This window comes from Triturus cristatus, chromosome 12 (genome assembly GCF_964204655.1).
Source record: "Triturus cristatus chromosome 12, aTriCri1.1, whole genome shotgun sequence".
Classification (NCBI taxonomy): Eukaryota; Metazoa; Chordata; class Amphibia; order Caudata; family Salamandridae; genus Triturus; species Triturus cristatus.
The window spans coordinates 76,653,511-76,664,118 of record NC_140595.1 but is presented as its reverse complement, the minus strand read 5'-3'; positions in this window follow the sequence as shown (position 1 = coordinate 76,664,118).

Genomic DNA, 10,608 nt, shown 5'->3' with positions numbered 1-10,608 from the left:
CCCCCAGCACCAGACTCAGTCCCACTATGGGGGGGGGTAAAGGGGGGCGCTCGTTCCTCCTGCTGCTACTGCCCCACTGCGTCTACCACATGTCCGGGAAGGGGGGCCCCCGGAGCCGCCGAGACCGGCCTTACTCTCGGGCACACAGATCAGTCACAGCCCACGTTTCCTGCAGGCCGGGGCGTTCCCCCCTCCCCTCAGCTCCTCACCGGTGCTCTTTATGCCGCCTTGGGTCATCCCAGGGGCCGACCTGCCCCCCGAGGATCACCGCCGCCTCCGGGCCGTCTCCTGCACCATCCACCGCCTTAGGATCCCCGCGGCCGCCGCGTGCCTCGCGTCAGCTCCTGGGGTCGCCAAAATCGATGCACCGGCTTCACCTTCTATCTCCAGGCCGCACCTCGCGCCCTCGCCAGCGTCCGAGTTCCTCCCTGCCGGTCGCCACCTCCGCTCACCGAGCGCCCGCCGCCAGGGACCAGTGTCGCCACGCTCCCTCCAGGACTCGTCAGGGGTCAGAGGGAGCCAGGATAGTCGTCGGATAAACGTTGGGCTGGACGGAGCTAACTAGCACACGTCCGCCATGTCGGCTCGCTAGGCTACGCCCCCCATATTAACGCATGTTATGGTGATTTGTTATGCATCCCTCCCAGTGCTGATGAAGCCTTTCCTTGACATTAGATATTATGGCTTCTGTTTTCTTTTCATAAACTGAGACCAAGACGACCTGAAGGGTCTTGAAGGACAATGGCTGCTGTTTCGGTGCACGATGGGGGAGTTCCTTTTGCTTTTGTAACTGGCGACGAGATGGTGTCAGAGGACCGAAGAAGTTCTAGTTCTTTGGGCTCCATGTTCATGGATTAAAAATTCTTGACACGTTAGGAAGAAAAAATGTAATCCTCCCCTCCCAGTCCTTAATAGAATTGAAAACTCTTGGCACATCAGCTAGAAACTTTTTCAGTCTCCTGCTTGATTAGGGTCTACTGGCTGTCGTACGTGAGGTTAACGTACTAGTGTTGGAGAGAAGCACATAGTCTTTCCTCCCTGTTTGCCCAGCCTCCTGACGTCATGGCCAATCGGACATCGTGGTCGGCCGTGACGTCAGCGGGCGGCGGATCGGGAGACGAGCGCGACAATCCTGACGGGCGGTTGTCTCCCCGCCTGCTCCTCGTGGGCCTTTGTATTGAGCACTACAAAATAAAGTTTGTTCCAGCAAGCAACTACGTCTCGCGCCCCTCTTTCTTGCCACTACAAATGGCGACGAGGGTTAATCATTGCGGTGCGGCCCACGAGTGAGTTCCGGTGTTCTGAGCGCCTCGCGCTCCTTTGTCGCTGCGGTGCAACCTCCTGCTGGTCCCCTTGCAATCCCGTGGGGACTCCTGCTGAGGTCGTTCTTCCGTCCTGCTGCATGCTGGGTGCTGTTGGTTTATCGACGAGCTCCTGCGTTGCCGTCTGCTGCCTGCTGAGGGGGCTGGAGTGTCTGGACCCTGCTGCCACGTGAGCCCAGACGGTGTGCTGTGAGGACCGGACATCCCTGTCCCTGCCAGCGTGCTCCGGTGGGAGTAGGGCCTTACCTGCAGGTGCATCTGCTGGCGTGGCCCGGTTCTTCTTGCTGGGGTTCCCGTTTGCGCAGCCTGGACGCGCCTGGACAGTGGCTGACCTTGCCGTCGTAGCCCCCCTGCTGCGGTGCCTGTTCTACAACGATGGCGCAACCTGTCAACATCTGCGTGCCTCCCCTGTTCCTCGAGTCTCCTGGTAAGCCGTGCATGAAATGGAAGGGGTGGCTACGCGCGTTTGAGAACTATATTGTTTCCATAGACGGTGAGGGGTATAGCCCCGAGCGCAAGAAGGCACTCTTATTCGGACTGCTGGGGAAGGCCGGCCAAGAAGTTTTCGACAGCTTGCCAGTATTCGTGAACCCCCCTGGGGCTCCCGCTCCTTTGAATGGGTATCAGGAGGCGGTTAAGCGGCTTGAACTGCAGTATTCCGAGGAAGGTAACATCATGGTGGGGCGCCACAAGTTTGCATTGCGGAGACAGGAGGAAGGAGAGACTATTGAGGAGTACATTGCCTGCTTACACGTTTTGGCTCAAGACTGTGAATTTGCGGAGATGACCGATACTTACATCAGAGATCAGGTGGTGTTCTACTGCCATTCTAAGAAGGTGCAGGAGAGGTTGCTGTCCTGTAGGAACCCTTCCCTGAAGGATGTGGTGGCCATTGCGAAGGCCATTGAACGATCCATGGTGTCCACTAGGGAGCTTGCCTGCACGAGTCAGGCTTCGACTGTGTGCTACGTGCAGGACAAACTTAAAAGTGCGTCTAAGACTCCTGACAAGGCAGCGAGCGATAGAGGGGGAGGCAGGAAGCCGTTCGCTTGCTTTAGATGTGGGGCACGGGACCACTTGGCGGACAGCAGGGCCTGCCCGGCTCTGACCAAGAGCTGCACAAAGTGCAGGAAGGTGGGCCACTTTGCAGCTGTGTGCAAAACAAGGAGACCGGGGAGGGGGTGTGAAAGTGAGCTCGGTGAGCGATAGCGATGCGGAGGCGAGTGCGGACATAGTGTTGCCCATTGATGCCGAGGACGGCAGAGTGAAGGGGCCTATTGGCTCCGTCATGATTGGTGCAGTAAAGCTGCAGTTTACGGCTGATTCCGGCTCCCCGATAACCCTGATATCTGACACCACGTTTGATGTGAAGTGGCAGGGTGTGCGATTGCGTGAGACGGATGTGAATCCCAAGGCCTTTGGGGAACAAGATATAGTGATGAAAGGGTTCTACTGCGATACACTCACCTTTCGAGGGCGCACTGTGATGACGAAGATCTATGTGGCTGAGAAAGGGAGAAGCCTTGTGGGGTGGAAGGACCTTTGTGGGGTGGAAGGACCTGGCGAAGCTAGGTGTGATGCTAGTCCCTGGGGCTGACGATCCCATAGTTCTGCGGGATGACTGGGTCAACTACATCCAGCCAGGCGAAGTGCATGGGGCATTGCTGAGGTCATTGGCAATTTTGAGTCCGTTTTTAAAAGTGAGGTTGGGCGTGTGAGAGGATTTGTACACGCCATACAGTTGAAAGAAGGGGCAGTGCCGATAAAGCATAAGGTCAGAACAGTCCCTCTCTCCGTCAGAGGGGAGCTGAAGGTTGTCCTCGATAAGTTGAAGCAGGAAGGAGTGATAGAGGAAGCAGGCGCATCAGAATGGGTGTCCGCGATTGTGGTGTCCAAAAAGAAGAGGACAGGGGACATTCGGCTGTGTGTGGACCTGCGGTCCTTGAACAAAAATATCCTGGTGAACTGCCATCCGCTACCCAACATCCAAGAAATGTTGTCGTCCACGTCAGGGTCCAGGTTCTTCACCCTGATAGATTTGAAATCAGCATACCACCAGGTGTGTCTCACAGAGGATTCCAAGAAACTGACCACCTTCATCACCCCGTTCGGAGCGTACAGGTACGTCCGTCTCCCTTTCGGCCTTGCATCGGCGTCGGGTGTCTTCCAGAAGTTGATGGACCTGCTCTTCTGCGATATGGAGGGTGTCGAGGCATTCCAGGATGACATCCTGATCCACACGGAGGATGAGAAGGGGCACCTGGAGCTGCTGGGCACGGTGCTGGAGATTTTGCGGGAGAAAGGGATGACGGTCTCCAAAGACAAGTGCAAGTTCATGGAGAGCAGGATAGACTACCTGGGGCACGTTCTGACCCCGGATGGTATTGCGCCCAAGGAGGACCTAGTGAAGGCCATACGAGATGCCCCCAGTCCCGGAGATAAAGACGCCTTACGGTCGTTCCTGGGGCTCAGCGAGTATTATTCGAAGTTCATGCAGGGTTATGCAACCACGGTGGACCCTTTAAGGAAACTGCTGCAGAAGAACGAGAAGTACGTATGGGCGCAGGAACAACGCGCTGCCTTCGAATCTGTCAAGCAGGCCATTGTTGCGGCTCCTGTGTTACAACCCTACAACAAGGACCACCGGAACGTCATCACGGCCGATGCCAGCGCCAAGGGTATCGGCGCAGTGTTTTGCCAATTCCAAGGGAAGAAGGAGAACACCGTCGCGTTCATATCCCGGTCCCTGAGCGACGCCGAGAAACATTACAGCACCATCGAGCGGGAAACGCTCGCGTGCGTCTGGGCAGTAGAAAAACTGAAGAACTATCTGTGGGGCAAGGAGTTCGAACTAGTCACGGATCACAAACCGTTGATTTATATGATGGACGGTGAGGGCCGCGGTAATGGAAAAGCCAGCTCGAGACTTCTGCGCGTACTGTCCAAACTGCAAGAGTACCCCTTTATCATCAGACACATCAAGGGTGGCCTCAACAGCAGGGCGGATTGCCTATCACGCTTGCCAATGGCCGGCGAGGAAGATGGTTCCCTGGACGACACGGAGTGTGTGGTGGCAATGGTGGACGCGACGGCCATTTGCGAGGGATCTATCTCTGAGGAAGAATGGCTGGCTGCCCAGGAGAAGGACATGACCATTCGAAGGGTGGTGGACCACATGACGACTCATTGGCCTCTGGTCCGGAACTTGCACGGGGCACTCAGATGTTTCCAGCAGATAAGCGCTGAACTTACGATTGAAGATGGCTTCTTGAAGAGGCATGAACTGTTTGTGCCCCCGGAAGGTCTGAGGGACAAGCTAATCAGGATAGCTCACAGGGGCCACCCGGGGAGTACTGCCACCAAAAATCTCCTCAAACAATACTACTGGTGGCCGGGGATGTGCAGCGACGTCTGCAGCTTCATTGATAGATGCGGGCCGTGCTTGAGAGCCGACAAACATTGGAAAACGGCAAAGGGGGAGCTGCAGATGGTGGACATTCCGGTCGGCCCGTGGTGCAAGATTGCCATAGATTTCGCAGGCCCGTTTACCATACTACCGGACGACTGCAGACATCTCATTGTTCTCACGGACTACTTCTCCAAGTGGATCCACTACAAGTTTGTTAGGGAGGTTACCACTGAACGGGTGATCAAGGTGCTGAAGAAAATCTTCGCGATGGAGGGGCAGCCGAAGATCATGGTTTCCGACAACGGCACCCAGTGGGTGTCCAGGCAGATGACGGAATTCCTGGCCAAGTTGGGAATCAAGCAGGAGAAGACTCCACTGTACAGTCCGAAGAGCAATGGGCAGGTCGAGCAGATGAACAGGTTCCTCAAAGAGGGTGTCCAACAGGCTGTCGCGTCTCACATGAACGTGAAGGCGTTTTTGGCAGATAAGGTGCACACTTTTCATAACACGCCTTATGAAGTCACAGGACACACGCCGTTCTATTTGATGAGAGGGAGAAGGTGCATGAGCGAGCTTACCCCCAAATTCAACAAGTGGTATGACATGAGGGATGGAACTGAGGATATACAGGAAGAGGGGTTGAGAGTCAAGGAGCGAATAGTGGCTAAGCAAGAGAGCAATAAACTGTATGCTGACATGGTTAACAGAGCCAAAACGAAGGAAATTGCGCAGGGAGATTGGGTACTGGTGAAGAAGCCAAACAAAGTGATGAAGGGAGAATCTGTATTTCGAACCCCTGTACGTGTACACGGAGCGACTAGAGGGGCAGTGTGTCTGGAAGGTGGGGGATGGCGTAGCAAGGACGACATAGTCAAGCTCAAAGCTGGGCAAGAGGAAATCATCATGAGAGGTAGTCACATGCGTGAGACCGAGAGCGATGGCAGTGTGCTTGAATGGCAGGATAATGAGGTCACTGGCGGAAGTGTGTGCGATGATGAGGATGGGGGTAATTCCCCTGCACAAGGTTGGGCCGGACGCGGAAGTGCAGACACGAGTGGGAGCACATGGCATGGCACGGGAGGTGCTGAGGGGCGGATTGGTACTAGCTCCAAACAAGTGAGGTGTGACAGTCGCAGTATGGGGAGCCCGGGCCAAAGTGGTATTGGTGCTGGCGGGGTGGGACAAACCCCGTATGTTACCCCTAGCAGGCCGACACGGCATATCAGAGCACCCAAGAGATTTGATGATTTTGTTATGAGATGAAAATGTGTTTAACTTGTTCATTTTGTTAAGAAGGGAGATGTCGTACGTGAGGTTAACGTACTAGTGTTGGAGAGAAGCACATAGTCTTTCCTCCCTGTTTGCCCAGCCTCCTGACGTCATGGCCAATCGGACATCGTGGTCGGCCGTGACGTCAGGGGGCGGCGGATCGGGAGACGAGCGCGACAATCCTGACGGGCGGTGTTCTCCCCGCCTGCTCCTCGTGGGCCTTTGTATTGAGCACTACAAAATAAAGTTTGTTCCAGCAAGCAACTACGTCTCGCGCCCCTCTTTCTTGCCACTACACTGGCATATGCTGGTCAGACATGCCAATCGTTATTTAGTTGTGTTTAAATGTTTTATTGACACTCATGTTGACCCCTGCTAAATAACTAGCAAGAAGGATAAATCATAATACTCGTCGGGTGTTGCCCTGACGCTGTTGAGAACTTGTGGGACCCATAAAAACCTACCTGTTGTTCCTCGTGTTTGTTCTGGGTGTTCCTGGCCTCATTTCCTCCCGCCGCCGCCCTGCCAAAAACGCGGCCGCCGAGTGGAGAAAACTACATTACCCAGTCTCCCCAGCTCCGGAGGGCCAATCAGGTGACGCTATTCACGCGCCCGGAGGCGCTTTAAATTCCTGCATACCTCCGGGGGAGCGGGTGTTGCCCTGACGCTGTTGAGAACTTGTGGGACCCATAAAAACCTACCTGTTGTTCCTCGTGTTTGTTCTGGGTGTTCCTGGCCTCATTTCCTCCCGCCGCCGCCCTGCCAAAAACGCGGCCGCCGAGTGGAGAAAACTACATTACCCAGTCTCCCCAGCTCCGGAGGGCCAATCAGGTGACGCTATTCACGCGCCCGGAGGCGCTTTAAATTCCTGCATACCTCCGGGGGAGCGGGTGTTGCCCTGACGCTGTTGAGAACTTGTGGGACCCATAAAAACCTACCTGTTGTTCCTCGTGTTTGTTCTGGGTGTTCCTGGCCTCATTTCCTCCCGCCGCCGCCCTGCCAAAAACGCGGCCGCCGAGTGGAGAAAACTACATTACCCAGTCTCCCCAGCTCCGGAGGGCCAATCAGGTGACGCTATTCACGCGCCCGGAGGCGCTTTAAATTCCTGCATACCTCCCGCGTCGCGGGACAGCGCGCGGGCAGCGCCGGGCCAAGGGCGGGCCCGTTTAAGCCCGTTAAAGACCGGGTAAGACTGGACTGGGCCCCCCCTCTTACATTTTAGATAGGTGTTTTTGCTCTGCCATCCTTAATATACACACTAAGTACCATACTAGCGATTTCTGCTTAGTTGACTAGCTTTAGTTTGTATTGTGTATTTATCTAGTAGTTGTGATAGGATGCCGAGGGCTTCTAGGAGTAAAACTGCACATGGGGAAGTACAGACATCTGGCCCAATTGACCAGTACATCACCAGGGCAAATGAAGCCATCAACCAAGGCATATCGCTCTTGGAGAGGAGGGTATCTCAGGATTTGGCCTTAGCAAGGCGTTCCTCTATAGGCCCTTTGGCCTTAGCCAAGACACCCACTAGCCCTAGGGACCTTAGACCTCTTATTGAAATCCAGGCTGAAACCCATGGCGTACCAAATACGGTCGATCTTTCGGCCTCATTGGCTCTTTCGGACATGCACTCAAGCGACGCTCTTGAGAAGACGCCCGATCTTTTTACTAGTTCTAGGCAGGAGCTTCCCACTGTTAATCACTCAAGGGGGAAGAGGGAGGGCGCCATTCCAAAACGGAAGAAGCCTAGGGAGGTGGAAAAATGCAAGGGTAAACCTAAGAAAAAAATACCGCCTATTCGGGTACAAAGCAAAAGCATACCTAATCAGAGTAACCTACCTAATTCAGCCACTGATATAACTGCTCCGCCCACAAACATAACAACTCTTGGTGACCTTGGTAGTTTGGGCGAGGGTTGCAAAGTCTGCGAGGCCAAAAACTTATTTTTATCTAGATTAGAAGAGCTTATCAAAGACTTTATGCAACCCATTGCACTATCCCTTTCTAACATTGAAAAACAGTTATCCTCAATGAATGTTTCCCCTAGGGTCCAGTTGGGCGTTGGGCTGGCTTCTCATGAGGAACCGCAACCAACCCCCACAACCTTGAGAACGGAGCGGCTAGTGGCAAATGCACCCTCCCATGTATTAAACACAAGATCAAAGCCACTGCCAGCTCAATTAAAGAAAGTTGTGGAGCCCCCTAAACCCCCCGGCCCTGCCAAAATCTCGGAAAACACACTACTTAAATCCTCAGGGCCAACACACCCTAATGATAATATCAGGGGGGAGCACGGGCACCACATACATCTACCAGCAGACGCAGATCCATATGTTGTGATCCTGACCGGTGTCCCCGAGTTAAGGCCAAAAGCTGAGGAACCAACGTGGGCCTTAAAAAACAAGGTCCAGCATTGGCTCAATACCAACAGACCGCTCCCACCCTCCTGTGGTAGTAGGATCCTAATGGTGCGTAGGGTCCCTTGGGTGGGAAGCGAGAAGAAAACAAGCCAAGGGGACTGTATTATAGTTAATTTTGACAATCCACGTACGGCGGATTATATTTGCCGTCGTGGCTTGTGGCCTAAGTACGATGGAATAAAGGTGAGAAGGCTCTCTTCCTTTTATCCTCCCACACACTATTGGGCCGACATCCCCGATAGGAACATGCCACAAATAAACAACTGGAATATAAGAAGGGAGTGGAGTGAATGGCCGGATTACGAGGGCAGAGACGCAGCTCTCTCTGTTGGCTGGAGAGGTTTACCACTCGCTAACAGATTTAGCTGTCTAGAGGAAGTGGATTGACCATCATCGGGTCCAGTAAATCGCCCTGAGGTCACCGAACATGATAGTCCCAAATTATCCCAGCCCCTAGATAGTTTTGTCTTTGAAAACAGTATTGATTCCACCAAGACTGCCTCATCCCCAAAATTAATTCCTCAAGAAACCCCGCAGGCCTCCGCTCTAAACCCATGCTCCACTGTGACCACAGGGCATGGGAGCATACCGCCTCAGGTCTCCACTGAGCTTGTGCCCCCTGTTTTATTCACGCCCTCTATTGTCCACCAAAGTGCCCAAAAAAATGTCGTCCAAGATCCTCTTGGTACTCTAAAAATTCTAAGTTGGAATCTTGCTGGCATCCACAGGAAATTATGCCTTCCGGAGTGGAATGCCTTAGTAGAGGCACACACGATCTGTTTATTCCAAGAGACCTGGAGTTTAGAACCTTTACACCGGGTAGGTTATGTCACCTATTTTGTTCCTGCAGTTCTTGCTAGAAATGGGATAGGCCGTCCCTCTGGAGGCCTACTCATTTGGATAAGCATTGCTCTAAATCTTCGTATAGATGCAAAACAAATCAATTGTCCTGACATCCTAGGAATCTCCCTGAGAGGTCCCCAAAGGGGATTTATTCTTGATGTACTTAATGTATATGCCAGAGGTGCTAAGTGTGGCTCTACGTCTCCGACAGTCTCCATTCTTGACACGATATTGAGAGAAAATACAGTTCGAGCCAAAGTTCTGGTCGCGGGCGACTTTAATTGCACCTACGAGCCTCTGATACAGGATGACGCTTCTGACCCGGCTGAGGATGACGAAAGATGGGGCATCCCGTCTTTGGCCATCCCCCCGGTTAAAAAATGGTCTGCAACTGCGATCCAGTTGAATGCTCTAACGCTGGAGTTCGACTTGAGAGCTGCCAATGGCCGCACACGCTCAGATCCTATGGGTGCGGCCACATTTAATAGACCGAACTGCACCTCAAGGATCAACTATATCATGCTAGATTTCTTTCTCTGGGGTTTTGTCCAGGATATGGTTGTTTTGTCTACAGTTGAAAGCGACCATAATTCGCTTTCCTTGTCCCTTAGGAATCCCTGGCCCAACGATAGGATTAAAACATCTCCTAAGGTAGCTAACAAAATCTCTATCTCCTCTTGTGGGAGACGTTTGAAGTGGAGTTTGGTCTCCAAGGATGAAACCAAACTCAACACTATACACACACTGCTTATTGCCTCACAAATGGAGTTGGACAACAGTGACCCGGCCTTCTCGACCCCTGGCCGGGTCACTTCCATCTTTGTGGAAACCCTTAGGTCTATTGGGAATGTGTTTTCTAAAGAGGAGCATCTGGCCAAGAACAAGGTAACTAGGAACCCTAGGGGGAAACATGACTGGTATACATCTGCCTGTAGACATGCAAAATCACTCTTGATTAAGGCCATCAAAAGTAAAAATCAAGGAGCAATTCAGGGAGCTAGGACATTATATAAGAAAACCCTCGCAAACGCTAGAAAGGAGTGGGAGCTTGAATACTGGTGCTCCTTAAAAGAGGCCAGCTTGGGGAAAGATCCAAGGCGTTTTTGGGATGCAATTAGAGCTAAAACACGACCCGACAGCGAACTTATCACATGCAATATCACAAGTCAAGCATGGGTCGATCACTTTACTAAATTGTATGCTAGTCACACTGGGGATATTCTTGAAACTTCCCCCATAGCCACCTCTAATGATGATCTGGTGCGGGGGGTGGCGTCAGCAACTCCCGACCTCCCAATAAGAAGCGTAGACTATGAAATCGATACGTTAGGCACAATCACGACAC